Consider the following 21586-nt stretch of genomic DNA (forward strand, 5'->3'; position numbering starts at 1 on the left):
AGGATTTCCTTTTTTTTTTTTCATTATTTAAGCAAAATAGGATATAATGTTTTAATTGGCCAATTATCAATATATTTGCGTAGCTTGTCGAGATTTATGTAATAAATACAGCTATATACAGGGGTGTTTAATTTTAATTCTGTCAGTTAATTAAAAAAAACGTGAAAGATCGAATAATGCAGTCCGTGTAGGTAAGTTCTACTGCCATGGGGATAGAATATAGAGAGCTGATCGCTAGGTTAGGTCGAATATTTAACTAAAATGTGTTAATTAATTTAATTAGTGAAAATAAACATGCTTTCAATTAAAAGCTTTTTGAGCGTTACCCAGATCCACTAAATCAATCAACGTAGAAATATTTGAAGCACATGGTAAAGGGGGAGGGGGCGCTGAATTATTTTCCTATTGCAACAGGCGCAAATAGAATTATGATCAGACGTGTGTATAAAATATGAACTAAAATATATCTCTGGGAATATATCAGTCACTGGAAATACGAAGGTACGTTTTGCTTTCTGTTTTTCTTTTATCTTACCGCCTGTGTGAAACTTTGAAGTAGAGTGCAGTAGAAAAAAAAAAGAGACGAATAAATAAAATAGTTTTCTAAATATTCGCTCATTTTCTTTTCTCCTGTAGAGTGCAATAGAAAACGAAGCACGAATGAAGAAAATATTTTCAAAGTTTTAAAAAGGCAGCCGGTTTGATTTGCGTTGGTGCCGAGTCAGCCAAGAGCTTAGCGTCTCTCCGACTTCTTCCAGAGCTAGGCTCCTCTGCTGGAGTTTCACCTTCCTCTTTCTTTGTTCCTTTCCTTCTTTCTTTATTTCACCCTTTCTCTTCCTCTCTGTCGTGGCGTTTGCCTTTCTCAAAGTGGACGGGTGCAGATCACATATACACAACTAAAAAAAAAAAAAAAAAAACGAACGAAAGTTTTGCAGTATTTTTTTACTATCTCGCATCCCATCCCGGAGGGAGAAAAAAAAATCAGCACGCGTATAATGTATTCTTGAAGAAGAATCGCTAGAAGTAAAAAAAAAAGGGGGGGGGGGGGGGCAGAGAGAAATAGCAGCGAAAAAGATTATGCGCTAGAAAGATGTCGACCAAAGCACGAGGAGAATAAAAAGAAACTATAGAAGTAAACGTGCAAAGGTTCAATTTTCTCCGAGGTCGTTCTCTTTTTCCTTCGTTTAGTTATAACTTTTTTTTACTGTTTTTAAAGTACTTATTCTTGCGAAAAAGGTTCATATTTGTAAGTTTTTTTGTTTTTTTTTTGTGCTGTGTAATGCGGAGAGAGAGAGAGAGAGGACTGCTCAGTGTTGCTCCCTGAGGCGCCCGAATGTTAACTGTAGAATATATTTTTGCATAAAGGGTATATGGAAGAAAGGAAGTGACTGCCGCGCTTCTTCCTTTTCTTTTTGTGTGTGTGTGTGTGGGGGGGGGGGGGGGAGTTTAGGGACGACGGGAGTGGAGGGAGGTTGCATACGTTCCCCCGGCAGGCAGGACTTCTGCTCGTGCGCTTCGTGTGGATTCGTTCGCAGACTGCGCGAACTAGCGTCGGTGGAGATCGCCCAGTTATGAAAATAAACGTCCTAATAGAGAAGGGAAGAAAGGCCCGGTCGGGCGCCATGGGAGCGGAGGAATCGGGGAGCACAAAAAAAAAAAGGAGAAAAAAAATACCAAAAAAAAAAATGAGAGCGAAAAAAAAAAAAAAAAGTCGACAGTGGAAGAAACGCTGAGCGGAATGGTCTGTCGCCTGGATTTGAATTCTCGCTTTTTTATGTATATTGTAATTCGTTGGCAAGATTTTTTTTTCTATGTGCGCGCTCGTGGTTTGGTGTCTTTATGCGTGAGCACGTAAACCTATGGTCGTATTTGGTGTTGGGTGTTTTGCTGCGTTCGTAATATCTCTTTTCCACGTGCCTGTCCCAAGAGAACGGTGCTTCTGCTGCGGCGACTTAGTGCTGCGGCTACGTACCTCGTGCAAGAGCTGATCTCTCTCTCTCTCTCTCTCTCTCTCTCTGTATATATATATATATATATTGTCATTTTTTTACTGCATTTGTTTGTGTCATTGGAATAAAAATACAGGGGGAAATGCACATCTATAAAAACTTAAAAGAAAAGGGCGAGAAAAATAACCTGTTTTTAAACTTTCGTCTTGAAGAGATGTTCGAAGTCAGCATTTTTGTTACTTTTTTGGTAGTGTTGCGTGCTTTGACTAATTTAATACCATTCCTTAACCCTTAGAATGGTTTGAGCCTATTACTAGTCACCACAGATTAAAGGTGACTGAGAAAGTGCTGCGTAAGTTAATTGTTGCTTTGCGATTAGTTTGCTGTAGTATATTGTAGTATGCGACCTGGAATCATTGCTTTGTTTGTGTTTATAAACATATAAACAAGGTAATATTTTTTTTTTTAATGGAAAGATGATTTTTTTTTTTTTAAAAAGGGTGCAAACTGCTAGCCGAATGCCGTCTTCGCTAGATGTTTCTTGAGTTCGGCGGACATTAGCTGAGGGAATAATCGTCATGGTAAGTAGGCTAAGTAACTAAATATGTTAATTCTATTTTTAATCGTTGGTTTTACGGGTCATGTTGCAATAGATAACCGGCGCTTGGCAGCAGCCGCAACGCACTCTGGGTATTATTCACTTCCGGTTCGTAGCTATAGCAGTCGACGCAGCATCATGACGCTCTGGAAGCGTGTGCGGGTGTTGAACCCGATCAATTTGAGTCACCCCCCTCTACTGCCGGGTGACTTTCGAATTTCTGAGAGTCTCAAGTTATCTCTACGGGTGTGGTAGATGGGAATCGGTACGCAGAAGCCTCGAGAACGGCCACGAAAGCGCGGAGCGAGCGAGGCCGGCAACAAGCTGCGCTGGCGCCGCGCTTTCCGGATCTTCGCATGAAAACTCAGGCTAGGTTAGCTATTTTGTTTTCCTTTCGAGCCAGCGTTCTTCGTTGCCTTTTATTTTTGATGGTTACGTTAGACCACATCACCAACTGAAATATGCGCGAATGTACGCCGTGGGACGCGGCTAGCTGAAATGCGCGATCGGAACTTTGGCGTACTTTTTCTCGCGCGATCGAAAAATCATTTCCATTCAAAAGTTTGTTTCGACGATATCGAATTACGCGAGAAACCTTGCTTTTATATTCTCGCGCGTTTTCTGTTCTTCAATTAGGTTGCCCCCCGTGTGCCATGTCTCTACCACCGCACGTTCTTTTTTTTTTTTTTATGTTAATAAGAAAGCATGCATAAACGAGCACCGATGTTGAAGTAAGCTACGCAGGATCGCATGACATCTTTATCATCTGTCAAGATGTAGGTTCTGCCTGCTTGCTTATGTTTATATTATAACAAGCTGAGGATCAGGTTTATGTGGTCGATAACCGTTGGCCGAGTTTTAGTGAGTGCTCCGAAGCTATTCCACATTGTAAGAAGCGATCGAGCTATAAATTTTGAGAGCCCATACAAGGGAATGCATCCCAGAGCCGCTGCTGTCGATGAAGGGGTCTGTTGACGAAACGTCGCGCAATGAACTGATTGCCTGCGAAGATCGCAAACAATCTGACGTCTGCGAGATCGCATCCCGCGTTCTCAAGGATGCCTTGAACGACAAGCCGTGCTCATCACGATTATTCGAGAGCTTTTTCTGGGTGTCAAGAGTCTTTGTTCCAAATAGTCATTTCACGCGGCTCCAACCTGAAGAAAGAGAGAGCACGTGCTGACCTGAAACAGGCACCGCTTGGCTGTCACGGGTTACTTTGCTCCTTCGCTCGCTTAAAGGGGTTATGACACGAAAATTAAACGGATAAATTATTCTTGAAATAGAATGATCATAGGGCTACCTAGTGTACACACCAAGTTACACGATATTTAGAGCTCTGATAATTGCAATAATCAATTTACGAATTTTTATCATTTCATCTGGCGACCAGGCAACATTGCCCAAGTTAGTCACACCATGGTGTTCATATACCACGTGATCATGAACACCCTCTCATTCTAGGCGTCCCCATGATCGCCCAAGCTCTTCTCGCCGCTGTACGATCAAAACCGCTCGCGCAACTCGGCGACCCGAACGCTATTCTCGCTTTCGCCCCCGGCCCGTTGACCTTCCACCCTTCATGCGCGGGCTTTTGACTTTCTACCTTCTTTCTTTCGGTGCAATGAACATTGTGCGCTTAGTAAAATCCTAATCTAATATCCAATAGACCGATCTCACCAGGTAGTTTGAGAACGCCACCGCTGCCGTCAAGCATCGTGGGAGCTGTAGTCTTTCTGCACGCGCGACAACCCTGCTGGAGGTCTGCGCGAGCAGAGCACGAGGCGGCATGAGCTGTCTCGTGAACTGGCATGTGCCTCCTATGAACTACAGTTATGGCGGCGTCACGCATGCGTGGAACGCTTGGTGAGATCGGTCTATTCACACGGCAGCGTAAAGGCCGGTTCTCACATGCAGCGGAGCGCTGATGTAGCGCTTCTCACGTGCCGTCAGCTACTTGTCGTCTGCCATGAGCAACAGTTTTGACGGTACGATACAAAGCTGGTGAACGCTCCCGTCAGCACGCGCTTAGCGCGAGGTAAGCGCTATGCTTGTAGCGCTCCGCTGCATGTGTGAACAGGCCTTAAAGGTACCTTTAGCTTAGGTCCCTTAGCTGAGGGTACCTGTAGGAAACGGCGTTTTTGATCACGCGATAAATAACCGGAGCAGTTTAAGTTGATGTCAATTGCATTCTTGCCAAACCGCGAGAGGAGCGCGTGACAAACAATTATTCCTCGAAATCGGTTTGACGCGCAGTTTTTGATTAATATGTGTGAAATATTGCATTTAAAACCTAAATATTATGTGTGTCTGCTTTTGCGACACTTTATATATTTTTTTTCTCTCTAAGTCTAAGGGCTCACCTAAATGAGTTTTGCTTTAAAACGTCCGAGCCGTCTGGCCACACTGGCCCTAAATCATCTGCGTTTACGAGTTTCCATTGCGAAGTGGCGACCTTTTTTTGTTTAGCAGCTCTATTTTTCCGCAAAGTTCTCACTGAAGTCCGAGAGTCGGACGACTCGTCTATACAACCTCGAAAAAGAACTCGCAGTGGTCCATCGCGTTCGGGTTTCGTAGTATCACCTTCCGCCGCTGCTACCTGCTAGCTAGAGTATGCGTTCCTCGTCCTCGTTAATCTATTATTCCATCACATAGGTGTTCACAATAATTTCGTAATTTGCTACTTATATATATCAGGCACGTAGCCAGGATATTGTTTCGGGGGGGGGGGGGGGGGGGGGCATTTATGACAAAATGCTGTATGAGTGGGAGGGGGGAGAGGAGGTCCCAGCAAAATGGAAGATTTCGGGGGGGGGGGGGGCGGGCCCCATGGCCCCCCCCCCTGGCTACGTGCCTAATATATATATATATATATTCAATTTCTTATAATGCATTAAACAAAATATATTTAAATATCTGTAATATTTATTTTGAGTTGGTGGGTCCAAGGCTGTAGCTGTAAAGGGAGCTTGGCGAGCTCCGTTTAATACAAGACCTCCCTTAGCGAAAGTGACCTTTAAGCGCCATGTGATCACGATCTCCAGCTCCCTTCACTGCAGGTACCTGTGCCAAAGGTAGCTTTACGCTGCCGTGTGAATTGGGTATAGCATCATCACTTATCGCAGCCCAATATTCCTTTCGGGGTCCCTTTAACGTAGCCATTTCTTAGTGTGGGCGCGCCAATTTTTGTAAATGCTTAGAACAAATTATTAGCTAGGGCTTTATACGGGGACTCTAGCTGGGACTTCACACCTTCCCATCCTCCTGCTCTCCACATACCGTAGCAGCGGAGATAGAGGAGTGAGAAATAGAGAGTTTTCGCGAACCGTTTTTGCAGTTCAGATACGGTAGGGTGGGTCCTCCGGTACGAACGGCGCATGCGCGAGCCTTCTGCTGTAGCGCATGCGCAGTTCGTACCGGAGGACCCATATCGTAGCGTATGAGATCTGCAAAAACGGTTCTCTAAAACTGTGTAATACCTGACACTGGTAACCGCGTACGTTAGGACATTCTGGTTGATAACGAAACGAGACTGGGAGGCAGAATTTTAGCTTCTAAGGATGATATTTTGGTTTTGAAATTTAGATGACGTAAATAAAACTGAAATTTTGCCCGAAGTATTTATTGCCGCGAAACTACGTGGCACGATTTTGGGGTCCACGGCATGCGAGAAACGACACGTTTTGAAAGGATTTTGACGTAGGTGTAATCGAGTTTCACCTTCCAAATCACCGGTGATATTCAGAATACAAATTTGGACAAGCCACTTGCGCGCCCTCTTTGAGGAAAGTGACCCGTCATAAACGGTTCGAGGGATGGTAGGTTTGCTGGTCCTTTTGTTTGCACGCTGTTGATTGAGTGATAAGGGCCGCCCACACTAGCGAGAAAACGCGCCCGGCGCGCCGATAAATCGGTTAAGCGGGAAGATAAAGGGCGTGTCTCTGCACGCGCTCGTGGCGCTGACTGTGCTTCGGCGACATTTTGTTACTTGCCGCGATCGGCGTGCCACGCGCGTTTTCTCGCTAGTGTGGGCGGCCCCTAACGCTCCGTCTTCTTTCCAAATCAACACTGGGAAAGGGAACACTTTCTTTCTTGTTTTATCATTGTTTACTGTTTCGTGCGTGCGGTGGACCAGTTTAACTCTTCCTTTTCTTTTCATCTTTTTTGTGTGTTTGTGTGTGTGTGTGGGGGGGGGGGGGGGGTGGCGTTGTACCAAGTTGTACAATGAAGTGCAGACCACGTTTCGAATCGATTCTCTTTCTACTCGACCTCGGAAAGCGAAACGCAAAAGAGGAAGCTGAACGGTCGGATCGGTCGCCGCGCGCCGTAGCGTCACGCGACGAAGTGTACGCTCCATATGTGCACGCTCTTCCCTGCGTATACAGGTGCGTGCGACGCGCGCTGTGACTTTAAATAATACTTGGCGTGCGCCAGTTCCATTTAAAGTTACTCCTCCTCCGCCGGTCCCCTTCTGCTCGATCGCGTTTTAAATGACGAAGAAGAATCGGGGGCCATTTCTGGGTGTTTACTTAGGTATTTCTTTATTTACTTATAGGATTACCTACGCGGCCCGTACTAGGGCCTTATTGTAGGGGGTACGCGTTACTTTCCTCTCCTCTTTTACTTCTCGGGGTGCTTTGCGGATGAGACGAATCCACCTGGTGGAGAGTTACCCCTTTAGTTGCTCGAGACGTCGGAGCAGCGGTAGGAGCGGCAGCGAGGCTTGCTGCCGCGAGAGGGAGGTGCTAACCGAGTTACAGCTATTCCTCCGGGTGAGCGGCGATAAGTTAATCGTTTGGGTGAGCAGCGAATACATCTACTCACGAGGAAACGCGAACGACTACTTAAAACGGCATTACAGCACCGCGAACAGATTGGCAAGCGTTTTCGGTCGTAGAGAGTACGCGTGTATATACGGCGTTGCGTAGCTATTACGCGCAAGCTGTTTTTTTTTTTTTTTTTGACGAAGTCGGTTATAATCAAACAGTGGCTACAGCGAAGCGATCACGATTTCCCATTTCCTTTTGCACTTCGTTATAACCGAAGTCGGTTATAATGAAATAGCGGATATAGCGAAGTGATTTGCCATTCCCGTTGACTTCGTTATAACCGATCTCGACAGTAGAGACCAACTCAACTCTGACGTCACGCAACTGCGGTGGCGCTGCTGTCGGCACTGCGCATGCGCAAATGCTTTGCCTGACGCGAATCGCGTTTCAGTTCACGCGCAATGCCCACACCTAGTGTGGGCAAACGCGAGTTTGTTTCTAAACAGTGTGTTGGTCTATATCAACGTCAGTCTTGTTTCGTACTTCGGTATCGAGGCGGCGAAAGCATAAGACCGCGAGCGCTCTCTGACGTTGCGCTGTGGTGTACACGGGTGTGTTGGATATGTCCCTGAGTGGCGCTTGTTTTTCGTTGGCTTTAGGAACTCCACGCCGTGCCAGCAGCGAAAATAACACGCGTGACTTTGGCCTAGCTCCACGCTCGGAGATGTCATACCGCCACCGACTCGCCCGAGTATTCACCACAACATCATATGTCTTTTCCTGGTCCCGTTTGAGCTTCTTTATGTTTCTGTTTCTAGCTTAACGCTTTTTTTATGCCTAGATTTGCAGCCGAGGTGTTAGGTGGACGAGCTCACTCCACAAACGCGCGACATCTCAATCCGCCTTTTCTCTCCTATTGTTTTTTTTAGTGTTAGTTTTTTCTTGCTTTCTTTGGTGCGAAGCGGGACGCGGGGGGAAAGGAGGTAGATTTGACGCCATTGTTTTTCTGCCGGGCGAGTTGTCTGTCTTCTCGGAGCAGGACGTATACGGACGGACGTGGAACGCGCGCCCGGAAACAGTATAGCCCCTGTCTCGTTTTATCCGAGGTTTGCGCCGCACGTCGAGGGAAAAAGGGGACGTCTGGAGCCTGGAGCGGGAACCCTCTCTCGGGGTTCCTTTTTCTTTTGTTGCTGCTTGGAAGAAGGGCGAAAACAAAACGGCCGAACCGCCCTCGCGCGCGCCGCTACCGCCGTCCTTGCCCGCGGGAGGGCGCCCGCTGCGAGCCCGCTTTGGCACCCGCAGCGCGCCCTCGCGTCGGGTTTCCTCATTTCCCGGTCGGTGCTTCTTTTGTGCGCGCTCTTGCCCGGGCGTCCCACCTGACAGTTCGATTAGAAAAATACGACACCCGCCGACGCCGTTGCTTCTGTTGCTGCCTCCGGCCGTCGCTGGTGCTGACGATGAACGGAGCCGGCTCTCGTCTTGCTCTTCTTTCTTTTTTTTATTAGGGGGAAGGGGAGGGGCGGGAGAAAGAAGAGTACGGTATCTCTTCCCTTTTAGGGAAGGGACACGTTTGGTGGATTGGGGAGAGGCGCACTTTGTTATTTATGGTGTTGGGGATCTGCCGTCTTTTGTAACGCAGTGCCTCTTCGCGAGTGCGCGTATTAATGTATTTATTTATTTCGTTTGTCTCGGTTTCTTCGCTGGGCGGAGGTAAGGAAACTTCGCGTTCTGCGGCGATGTTTTCTTCTGACTTCCGCGAAGATAGAGAAGGGTGTAGGATGGTCATTAGACGAAGCGTTTCCGATTGCTGTTTGGGATGTAGACATTGCCATCTCGTCAGGTTAGAGCCGCATGTCTTGGTGGTTCGAATTTAAGGATAGGTGTGGGGGGTAGAACCGTCTGTGTCGTTCAGTATGCTTATTCGCTCAGTGAAGAAGTGGAAATCTGAAGCTGAACTTTTGATTGGGTGTTTAGTAAATAAAGGCAATTCTGTAATGAGGAGGTGTGCTTGGAATGAAGTATTCTTTTCTGGGGCTCCACTTTATTACCGAAATGCAACAAATACACTGAGGATCGTTGGAATTAGACCTGATACAGCGATAACTGAATCTAGTTCTATGTGAAAAGCGATCCGATATGCACGTGTTTGTAGAACGACAGCTTTACGGGCGACACGTTGCAGCGATATCGAGGCCGTGGGCTACCGTGGCCGCTATATGAAAAACCTTTCTTGTCTGCCCTCTTGGCTCGAGGCCAGGTAAGTCGGGTGTTCCCGTCGGCTGCACCGTGCGAAGACAGAAAGGCGTCCCGCCAGTGAAGGCGCAACGAAGGGAGTGTCTTCCTGTTGTCTGCTTCGAACGCTGGTTTTCGAACATCACTCGCGTTATACGAAGTCCCACTTTGGCAGTATCTACTTGCTGCGCGTAACATTGGAGGGTCTTAGAAAGTTTCACCGCGCTTACCCACTTCACGGATCCCCAAACACTCGTGGCGGTCGTCAGTGGCATCCGCGACGGCAGTGGGAATTAACCACGTCGCACCGGTACGTGACGACCGTGCTGCAGCTATCGTTTTTACTTCTTCGCACACTGTGTTCTTTTCTCTGTTCGGTTACAGCGCGAATGGCTGGAAACATTGCTTAAAAATAACGCGAGAATAAAGTTTTATTTTTCTCGTGCCTAAACAAAAAATAATGAATAAATAAATATATTCTCCTTACGTTGGTTATTCTTGGTATCATCCACACTGCCTGGTTTTAGGTACAGATATGCAGGGTGGGGAATATGCTGGGGGAGAAAGGAAGGGGGGAGGTTTTTCTTTGCTGCATATAAGCTTCTGTCTTTTGTAGGAGGTCCTGCCAATACGATCCGTTCATTCGTTCATCCTCACTAGTTGCAGGGAACAGCGACGACGCCACGGTGTTTGTGAGAAAGGAACCATTCTGGTCCTCACCCAATGCTTCCGACGACACTCCGTTCAGCCCTAAGCTAACAGTGTGATGGAAACTACGAGCTCTTTAAACCGATCTCGGGCCCATCTTTCACTACGAGATTACGCTCTCGCCCGGCGAGCGTGATCCGACGAGAGCGTAGCTCCCCACCGCCATGTCTGCTTAGGGTAAACCCTACACCGTGGGCTGAACGGATAACGGGGCTACGGGGCAATACCACTCTGAGGAATGGCGTTTTTATTTTATTTTTTCGTTTTTTTTTTATTTTTGATGAAACGTTGCAGACGAAACAAGCATTGTCAATGACAATTCAAATTTGTAGTTTCGGCGAAACCTGTTTTCGTTCACTCTGGGATGACTCGTTAAATAGAGGAGGAGGAGGGGTAGGGCGAGAATTGAGGCACACGGCGATGTGATTGGTGCACCGTTTGCACCAGACTGCGCCAAAGGGGCTTACCCCGCTACATGCTGCTACATTTATCCCAGATGTGCCGAACTTGCGCCAGCCAATATTGCGTCAAACTTCATTTCGCTTTATTAATACTGAAAATATAATGGGTCGGGCCCCGCTATACGTCCGGATCGTTATGGTAGGCGTGTACAAATTTTCGAAACTTTCGATTTTGGCCGCAAATAACGTACTATGCTATTTAATCTCTCTGTCAGCGCCAAACACTGACAATACTCGGAATTTTCGCAATATGTCTTATGTTCCTAGTCTGCTTTGGCGTGCAAGTTAGCTTTGTTGAGTGCGCTTCTCACCGCGGCGGAGCGGCAACCGCGAAGTCAGCTTCGCAGTGATGGAACGCCTGTGAGATTTGCACCAAAATGCGCCATGAACTCTACACCTTGCACCAAAATAAGCTCATATTTATATATATATATATTAGTGACCGATTCTTATATTCAGAAAAGTAGAAGTAAAAAAAGAAATGGTACAACTATGCTTAGGTTAGAGCACAGTCGAAGGCTCGAGCAGATACCACCACGAACACACATACTAAAAGCGCAAGCCACGGGACATTCATTGTACTTGATTGACTTGATCGGTTTAACCGATGAAAGAACACGTACAGGGAGATGACGGATGCCACGATGTCGCACGTCGGTGCTGTCGACGCTACAGCCGGCTCACAGCGCCGGCTGTAGCGTCGACCGGTTCATGCGCCTAAGCGGTTGATCGCCGACACCGACGTCGTCTAAATTTCCAGACGATGTCGGCGACGTCGGGAACTAAAAGCCGCGAGAAATCTTTGAAATATGTTAGGATGGTGGCTAGTGTGACAAGACAGATCCAGGATCTTGTACTCATGAAATCACTTCACTGTCGAGTCTGCGTCATGCCTCGGTGCCGTGGCTGCAGTGTATACCGTGGCATTTGTTCCGCTCCCGTCAACCTTCTCTCACCAGCGCTCGCTGGTTGAGCTTCGCCGCTTTGCGCCGGAGTGCTAGGGAGCGACGGCTGGCCTGGGGGAGCGGCTGGATTAGCGTGATAGGCGCCCAAATTATGCTCAGGATTATTACGGGTCGACCTTCTTTGTCTAGACTGTAAATTCATCTCTAATTAAAAAAAAAGAAAGCTGAGCTAAGAAAGAGAGGAAAGGAAAACAACACGGGTCTCTATATGAATGAATGCGGGAGTCTGGGTAGTTCCCGTGCAGTTGCCGATTGAAAGAGCGAACTTTGACTTACTTGTGGTTCCGATGCCGCTAAAGAGCAACGTCACCTTTAAAGAACGAGTCTTTCGTTATATTTGTGGGTGATTGTTTTTGCAGTTTAATTAAAGTCTCGAGTATGGGTAGGTTCCTAGAACTTGGGGAACGCGTTTTCATTGATAGACGTGTGAGGCGGTTATGCTGGTTCTTGCTGGAATTTTGCGCTGATTATATTTACGGGCTAAATAAACAGCCGTGTGCAAAGTGGAGAGGGAAGAAGGGCTTTTTCCGAACTGAGATGTTGCGCTATCATAAATTTTTTAACCATTTTTAATACCCATGTAAATGGAACCTGTACTCTGACCAGAGCCTTTTGTTTCTAAAGATAAGCCTGTCTGTTCCTTTTGCTCCCTGTCTATTCTTATCACAAAAGGTAATAAATAATATGCTGCACCATCAAAGAGGAACCCTTAATCATTATCATAGATAAACTCAAAAATGCAATAACTTTTATTTATTTATTATTATTATTATTTTTTTTTTTTTGAGTGATGTGCTGACAAATTAAGGCATCTTCTCCAAAAGCGTCAGTGACTGCTCGAAATCAATATTTTGCTTGCTACAGAATCTGCTAGAAAAAGTAAAATTTCGCTTCCGTCACTGGCATCGCAATTTTGGTAATCTTGTTTCGTCGCAGTGCGCCCGATTGCTAAAGGGAAAGCATTCCCCCAGAGCGGGACGTTAAACACGCAAACACTGGGTACATTAAAAAAAAAAAAAAAAAAAAAAAAAAAGAACTGCTTGAGTGTTAATGTAACAGCTCTTGGTTGCAGTAAAAATTTCTGAATTAAACTGCGGCTATTGTTTATGATACACTGCGGTATTCTGGTACTCGCAAAAAAAATTCTATGAACTGCTCTATAGGTTTATTTTTATTTGAGCTTCGTTGTTTAGTTGTTTCCTTTATGTATGTTTTATCCGTTCGAGGTACAGTTAAATATAATAAATTAAAACTTAATTTGGTGAAGCACTGGAGGGAAGCTTAGGAATAAACTCAACGACTTTGGCTTGATTGTTTTAAGAAGGCATACTTATCGTTCACATGCCGATCTCTGTCATTATTTGGTTCTACATACAAAATGTATTTCCATAATTTAATTACACACTTTTTTTTAATAAGAATATTTTGTTTTATTACAACATTTAGAACTTGAATGAATCATCAATTTGTGTGCTCGAAATTATTTTGATATTTTCGTGGAATATACTTATTGGTTTGCATTTTATTTCGTACCTAAAATGACCATACACGGGAGTCCGTACTGCCCTTCAACGATCAGCATCTTGTTGCCGTTGCTAGTGCTTTTATGTGCAACTAAAGAGCTGGTTCTGTGTTGGGGGAAATGAATGCTGGCATTTTACAGAAGTAAAGAAAAAACAGCATGCACGGTCTTTTTTTTTTTTTTTCTTAGTTGGATAGGTTAACACTCGTATCTTAACATATAACATTCACAGTGATAAGAATAATAATTAAGTGTGTGCTTGTGCCTCCAAAAGTACTTTTTGCTGCTCCATATTAGAGTTTCGCCCGCTCCAACAGGTGCTACAAAATGACTCGGGTGAATTGCATTCACCGGGCACAGAGAAACTGCTATTACCTAGGGCTCTGTATAGATCGACACGAACTATTGCCAAAGACATGGTTCCACCTCGCAGACAAACGTTGTTGGTGGGCACATCGCATTCACCCATGTTAGTGGTCCCCCTTCGTACGGTCGAGCCTCACCGGCTTTCCGTAGAAGGACGTGTTTGGGAACGCGGCCTCGTGTTTGAGAACACGCGCTAGTTCTGGCTGTGTGAACTAATGGTACGTTGATTGGAACGTGTCTCCGACTGGTGCTTTTAGCTATACCCTGCTGTGTACTGACAAAGCCTGGAAGAGCACCACGAGAAGCGGCCGCCGAAATGGGAAGGGTGCAGTGGCAGACAGAGAGGAGTGCCACGTGACTGGCGCCCCGCCGCGGCGAGACGCCGAAACACACTTCTCCAGAGCGAACAAATGTGTTTCGAGTCCTCGCCGCTGCAAAAGCTGTGCGCTGACGTCCAATTTCTTCGAGAAAAGGCTCTTTGATGCTCTGTGCTACCAGATCGTCGCGCTTTAAACCTGCGACCGGACACTCTATGGTTACGCGTCCTATTCCACCCATTCATCGAAAGCTGTCTCGAAGTGGCAACAACTGACGTCAGAGAGGCCGGAGTGTCACGCTGTCGGATGTCGCGATCTTGGTTGCGGCACAAAGCACGAGCGAACGCGAGTGTCGCTGTCGTCACGGCGTCCCGACTCTTGGCTGCCGAAGCGTCCGTCGACTGTCGAGCTGGAGAACGACCTGCGGCAGATCGGGCTTCTGCCACGTGCACCACCGCTGCTGTGAATGACGCCGCCAGAATCGCGGCCGGCGAAAGCGTGAGACGTCATCAGGCGGATGTCGAGGAAGCACTTTTTGGACGCGGTAAACGCACCAGTCGGATACACGTTCCAGGCTTCGTTTACAGACGTTTTCCGTTTCCTTTCGTTCTCAGTCACGTGGGTTCCATATATGGTATGCGGGACGAAAAAATAATAAAACAATTCAACCTTCAATATTTGAAAAAAGAAAAAAAAATAGAGGTAGGGCAAAACAAGAATACGTGACGATCGCGCATTTTTCGTCAACATTTTCGAGCAGCGTGAAGATGTCAAAACGATGTTTTAGCGTATACCAGAAGTGACGACGTTCAAGATGGCTGCGCCCTTTCGGAAAAGGTGTTCCACGGGCGCCGCCATGTTTGTTTATGCTGACGCCATGACGATAGGTCAAAGGAGGGACGGAGCTTCTTTTTTTTTTTTTCAGAAATTTTGCAGATATCGTAGTGCAAGAACGTCAAAAATACATAATCACGGAGCTCCAAGAACAACACACGTGCCCAGAGTGCTGTTAAAAAACAAAACTCTTGTTTTACGCACAGCCCTTTTCCGCAAGAGCCTGCGTTTGAAATTATTTCTCATTTTTATCGCCGGGCGCTGCTAGGATTTCGGACACCGGTCTATAGTAATTGTGAGCATTTCGGTTGCTCGGTCAGTAGCTTCACTTGTGAAAGCCCATCCCCTCCCTAGGCGAGCCAGGCGGCAGGGTCCTCCTCTTTAACCTCGCCGGAGGAACTCGGGCGTTTCGCGTTGCTCCAGCCAGCGCATTCCTTGCCAGGTACCGTCCTTGAATGGTTGCATCCCCAGTTGAATCACGAGTTTCTATTTGCTCTTTTTATGTATTATTATTGTTATCTTTGACCGGAGTAACGATAACCCAGTGATCTTCACTAGAGCTGATCACTCTGTTTGTTTTGTTTTTTTCTTCTGCTTTTTTGGGGGGTGTTGCTTTTCGTGTCCGGGGCGTTACATTCTCTACGGGTGGTTCGCGTGCGCGAGCGTGCGTTGTTTCTTTCTTTTTCTCTTTTTGAACGAGGAGGATGAGGAGGGCCCGGGGAACCTCCCCTCCCGAAGGGTCGTCACCTAGCTGACTTTTCTCTCTGACTCAAACTGCCTCTTTCTATCATCTCCAGACAGAGCCGTGGGCGCGTGCGCCGGTTACTACATAGCAAGGCGCGAGTGGTTGCGAAAAAACAAATAAATAATATATATTTAAGAATAAAAAAAAATTCGCGGTTCCTCCCCCAACCTCTTGCCGTCCGTCCCCTACGTATCTATGACCGTCTCTGAAACTTCTGTAGTTTTTTTTTTTTTTTTTTTTTGTGGTTGTCGGAAAGTATTTGAAGGCGTGTAGGTGGTGGTCCAGGTGCACTCGGACTCGAACGGAGGGGAAGTGGGAGGCCTGCAGAGTGATCCGCGTCCGTCTATTAATCTTCGTTCCGTTGACGCGCGGCATCCCGGTTGCCTCGCTCAAAGAAGTTGCCGCTTTCTGGCGTCTTTGGGCGCGAGTGCTGAGCGAGAATGAAAGTGATACACCGGTGGCACTGCTCGCAAAAGTTCCGCGCGCGCGCGAATGTTTTTTTTCCTCGTTGTTTCTGTTTCAGCTGCCTGGTTGTATACCTGCCATTCGTTCGCTCGCGTCGAAGTAGTTAACGAAAGTGAGCACGAACGTTTTTGTAATAAAGCTTGTTGAGATTTTTTTTTTTTTTTTTTTTACATTTTGTGCCGGGCGTGTGGCGTGGGAGTATACGAATCTACGAGGAGGACTCGTAATAAAGTTTATTTCCTTACGAGTACATCGATGGAACTTTCCTTTTCCGAAATATGTGGTGCCCCCAGCGTTTGCTTTACGCGTTGTGACGTTCAGATGAACGGCACGTGAAATGATCCAAGAAGCGAAGACGCATTTGACGTCGGTTGAACAGTTCGTGATTTCGGAACGCAGAGAAGGTAGAAGGAAAACAAAACAGAGTATGTGATTACTTTTTTTTTTTTCGGTTCGCTTTATTATTATTTTTGTTTTTATTTTTTCGAGCTTTTAATGACAAGAAAGAATAAATCGTGCCACTGCCAGGATATAGGTATAGTATACACTGGCGGCCATAGCTGTGTGCGTGACTGCTGAGCGCGGGCTGATGGCGGGCTTCCACAGTTCTTTTGCAACGTGCATTCCGCACCATCAAGAGTACCGGTCTTATCAGCCTATTGATGGGAGTACGCTCTAAACAGCACCCACAAATATGGCGTCCAGTGAATAATCCCTATACACCTTTGCAAGTGGGATCCCGGCTTAACCTCGAACCGCGCGCCAAGGTGAGGCGGACCTACTCTCCAGCCAGGACGTTCGCTGGTTGTCGTACAATGTTGCCAAGCGTCTCTCGCCGAAGCGTACACCACTGAGCGCAGAAAGAAATTTTAAAAAATAATTATAAAACGTACACGTGTCGTCTTCGACAGCGAAATAGCAAGGACAATTAAATAAAATGCCTAAAGCGGTAACAAGTCGAAAATTTTCAAAAAGGTCTAAAGTCTCAAGGCGCTCTATTCAGAATGCGCCAAAAGTCGCATGGCCTTTGCATCAACGATGGCAGCGCTCGCGGCAGCTATGGCTTCCACAACATGCAGGAACAGAGGCTGCGATCGTTATAAAGTCAGCTCCAACCCTGAAAGATGCCCCGTCCTACAATATCTGACGCTACGATTCTGTGTGGATACCTCCTCCTGCGTTCCGAGACAGTAAGTGTGCCGCTAACGTAAGCCATCGGCGATGCAGCAAACGGCACCATCTTGTCATCGCGCACCCCAGTGACGTGCCCCTGGCGCACCCCAGCATGGCGGAAACGGTACGGGGCGCCAGCATCGCTCGAAATGGCAGCGCACAGGAGCCTTTCTTGCAAACGTGTATACGAAGCGTTCGAGCCGGCACGAGCGTACATTCGAGGCATTGCGAGGTCTCCTAAATATTTTCCTGAACGGTCTATTGCAAGCATGGCGCCTCCATTGGTACCCCACAGGTGCAAGCACGTGCAGCGTGCGCGTGAACATAACCTTGGCACGCTTGCAATTGCACGGGCTTTCCGGCACGAGCAGAGACATATGGCGGCGTCTAGTCGCCTCGCTTGCTTCACGACGGAGCGGCGAGCGACAAGTTCGACGGTGCGCAAAAAGCGCGATGGAGGTCTAGCAATCACGCTTTCCCAATCCACGCCGTCAGGGTACAGTAGTCAGGGGTGACAGTCTGACGTGGCTCTTATTTCCGTCGATGAGAGCAGAAATGATCCTACTCGAGACGCCATTGCGAGCGTCTGGCCAGTCGCGAATGGCCGATCGCAGCGACCCTTTTGCTCGCGCACGTCGCCAATCGTCACTGCTAGAGCCACTAAATAAGCTACGCTTTAGAGTAACGACACTTGGCCATATTGTGTCTTAAAATCAGGGTTGTTAATTATGTGAAGCTTTATCTGAAATCACATGAACCACTTTTCCGCCCTCCGCAACTGTGTAAACAGTTCGCGACAGAGCAAAGCAATATTACATGACCTTCCTGACACCGAACCTAATGCTGAGGAAGTCGCACTTTTGAATCATGACGATCGGCAATTGCGTCTGCTCTGCATACGTGCCAAAATGGTGGCGCCCACAACAATGTCGGGGAACGGAGTGCCGATACTCTAAGCCTAGCTCATTTAGTGGCTCTAGTCACTGCAGAATCAGAACAAGGCGCGTCTCTTTCAAGCGCCCGGCCTTCAAAAGCGCTCGATGCCTTTTGCCGTGCTTTGGCTCCGCCGTTCTCATCCTTTTGGCGACTATAAACCTTTTTTTTTTTATTTTTTACATGGACAAGTTTTTTTTTGTTTTTTTTTTTTGTTTTTTTTTTTTTTTGTTACCCGAGAGACTTTTAGTCGCGCCGTTTCTACAGGCTTCGGAGCTTGTCGATGTCAGGTATTCCGGGACCACGAAGCTCTACAGAAATCTCGATGTTGGGCATTTGGCGAGGTCCTGCTGCTGTGCTAATCAACATAGGAGAGGGAGTCGGTCGTCTTACGGGAGTATTGAAAAAATTCTATAACAAGTGCCTCGCAAACCGGTCCTTTAGCTAATCGCCTGGAGAACAACTGATCATAAAATATTTCACGAACGGCAGAAGACGCGGCGTCATGGGGAGGATTGTTTGCCCTCTGATTTGACCGAACGTCCACAGAAACGTAAACTGCCAACACCGCCTTAAAAAAAGAAGAAAAAAAAAGGGGGTTGCTCGTTTAGTTTACTGTTTGACCATATTGTGCATGATTTATAATTTACGCGTGCATTTAAACGATCGGTTCCTACCTAAAATCAGACTTGGAGGGACAAAGGGGTTTCGTCCAGCGAACCCGGCGCTTGCTTCACCGGCAGACTGTGCGTAGGTGTGTTGGTGAAGGGGTGACGGAGGGGTAGGGGTTTTCGCAGGACCAATAAAGAGGTTTTCCACCACCACCACCAAAATTCTCGTTAGACCCGGCAGACTCGTGCGTGCATTGTACGCACGAGGCACTTGCAACGTGCAGCCCTTGGGAAGATCATGGCGGCACAGCGCAGCACTGAGCTAGGTTTCAGATGCCATGTTCTTCCCAGACGTGGCGCGCGGCACGTGTCTCAAGCAGAGCCGTGTATTGGGATAAACGGCTCTGGTCTCAAGTAGACAGTTACTCTAGTCTCAAGCATGTCAACAACAATGAATGGCGCCACTTTTCCCAGGATAGAGGGGTTTCAAGTAAGCCACTGGAACTTATGGCAGTGGCTAGAGCCACTAAATAAGCTGCGCTTAGAGTATCGGCACTCCGTTCCCCGACATTGTTGGGGGCGCCGCCATTTTGGCTCGTATGCAAAACAGATGCAACGGCCGATCGTCATGATTCAAAAGTGCGACTTCCTCAGCATTAGATTCGGTGTTAGAAAGCTCATGTAATATTGCTTTGCTTTGTCGCGAACTCTTTAAACGTTTGTGGAGGGCGGAAAAGCATTTCCTGTGATTTCAGATAAAGCTTCAGATAACTGGCAACCATGATTTGAAGCCACAATATGGCCAAGTGTCGTTACTCTGAAGCGTAGCTTATTTAGTGGCACTAGCAGTGGCCACTCGCGTCACTGATCATGTATCGGTTGATACCAACATTTGTGTGTGGGGAGATCTAACAAAGATAACGTTCCATAAAAATATATTAGCGTAGAAAAAGAAAACAGTGTGCCAAGTGGTGGGGAATCGGGGTAATGTGTCCTGGTTCGCATGGTGAACACGATGCAATTATCTGTCTGTATGGTCAGACTGTTCTGTAAACCATCGCATATCAACCCATGAATTGCCGGAACGGACGAACGAGCGCAGTTTTCATCCTGACGTTGAACAGTTTTCCGTTGTTGTTTAACCGCGCGCCCAGCGAACGTTCCTCACTGCGTTCTTTATCGGACGTCAGTATCAGGGGCGCCCATATTCCACAAAAATCCGGGGGTTTCTTGACGTCCGTCTGGGTCCGGTTGATACGGGTCCGCGCCGCGGTTTGCCCTTGCATACTCTTTTCATTTCCTCCTTCTTTTTCTTTTTTTTTTTTTGCGTTGATATTTGACGGCATCGGAGGGGTCTTGGCATATCTCAAAGTTACGCAGCGCGCCTCGTTCTCCAACAATCGTTTTCTTTTTTTGCGTTACCTTTGTTTTTTTTGGCGGTATGTGTATTTGATCCGCAACATTTTTTTTCCCCTCCCTATGTGCATCTCGGTTGGCTGCCTCGACCGCTCCGGGTTTAGGCTTAGCCGAAGGCTATATGCGCACCCGAGGAAAACTTTTTGAGCGATAGGGGTCCCCCTCACAGCGGCTCTTCCGCGCGCTCCTGCCGTGGGTTCTTGAGAATTCAATTTTCCACGGAGGCGATACGTTTCTTAACGCTAGTCTGGTTGTTGCTTATTTCTTATTTTTTGCCTTACCGGCAGTTTAGCTTTACCTTTTTTTCTTTTCTTTTTTTTTTTTTTTGTGGGGGAGAGAGAATTTTAAATTAAGTATATATTTATTCTCCCTCGGAGACCGGTCGGACAGGCTGTTTGGCAGCGATGGAGAGGAGAGTGTGTCGGGCCATAGCCTCCTCTATACTCACAAAGCCTGCCAGTTCGACGACGGAGCCATAGAGTGCCCGGTCGCAAATTTGGAGCGCGATGACCTGGTAGCACAGAGCTTCTGCAGCGCCAAGCATAGAGTTAGTACAATAAACGCTAGAGGCTCAGCTGGCCCTAGTGTCTACGGGTACTTCCGGTTGCAAATTGAAGCAAACAGCATGCTGTCTACTTTTCCAGTCTTCCTGTGTATTCCTATGGGAAAACGCGCGTGAATTTTGTCTCGTCGCCGGAAAATAACATCAATAACTTTTGTTATTTCGGTTGTACCAGATAGTATGTACCTTTATTAATATTGTGAAAGTGTAATTGCTTTAGTTACAGCATTTTTCCTTTACCGCTGAACGATGCTAAACTTTGCTATATTTCAGGCCCGAACCTCTGTTCCATGGCAAGTATGTAGAAACGAGCGACGATTCTAAGCAAAATAACGATCTAAAGGCATGTAGAGTGTGTTCAAAGTTCGCCAGCTAATATGCCTGTCCTCTCACTATATGAAAATGACCCCGTCGTGCATCTATACGGGTGGTTAAAAAAAAAAAAAAAAAAAACGTTCGAAACGCAAAGAATAAAGTATGTGGGCTACGAAAGGTGTGTTTTCTTATTATTTCCTATGTTGGGCAGTTTCTATCGCGCACCTGTCCTCTGGCTTCCCCCTATTTGCAAAGATTTGGAGCGTGCGGGTGATGGTTTGAACACAGAACAGGCATCTTCGCACATATTCATGAGCAGAAGGAATAAAGCAGTACTTATTTATTGCAAATCGGACTATATTACGTGACTTCCAATTTATTTTGATCGTCTGCAAGCACAAGGAGTTACTTATCCAGTATTACTGCGTAGTTCTTGCCGTCTCTCTTGGTTTTCCACATGTCCTCCGTTCGTTTGGCACGTATATCCCCCATGCTGGAGAGCGTCGACGCCGTGTTCACGCTAACAGTGTCCGAAAGTGCACATAAATACACGTACGAAGCGGTTTTAGCACCGTTTTCAATGCCGCGAATTTCAAATAAAAATGTTGTAACTGACCAATTATTTCGTCTGCGTGACTGAGAAAT

At 46.8% G+C, this 21586-nt stretch overlaps 1 protein-coding gene across 2 annotated transcripts in view; it reads left to right on the plus strand.

The window, feature by feature from the left end:
* The window catches only part of LOC8026693 (probable RNA-binding protein 19), a 120831-nt gene that overhangs the window by 64719 nt on the left and 34526 nt on the right, over nucleotides 1-21586 (plus strand). The gene's annotated exons all lie outside the window — the stretch shown is intronic.

Source organism: Ixodes scapularis, unplaced genomic scaffold, assembly GCF_016920785.2.
Source record: "Ixodes scapularis isolate PalLabHiFi unplaced genomic scaffold, ASM1692078v2 PGA_scaffold1__304_contigs__length_218370807, whole genome shotgun sequence".
Classification (NCBI taxonomy): domain Eukaryota; kingdom Metazoa; phylum Arthropoda; class Arachnida; order Ixodida; family Ixodidae; genus Ixodes; species Ixodes scapularis.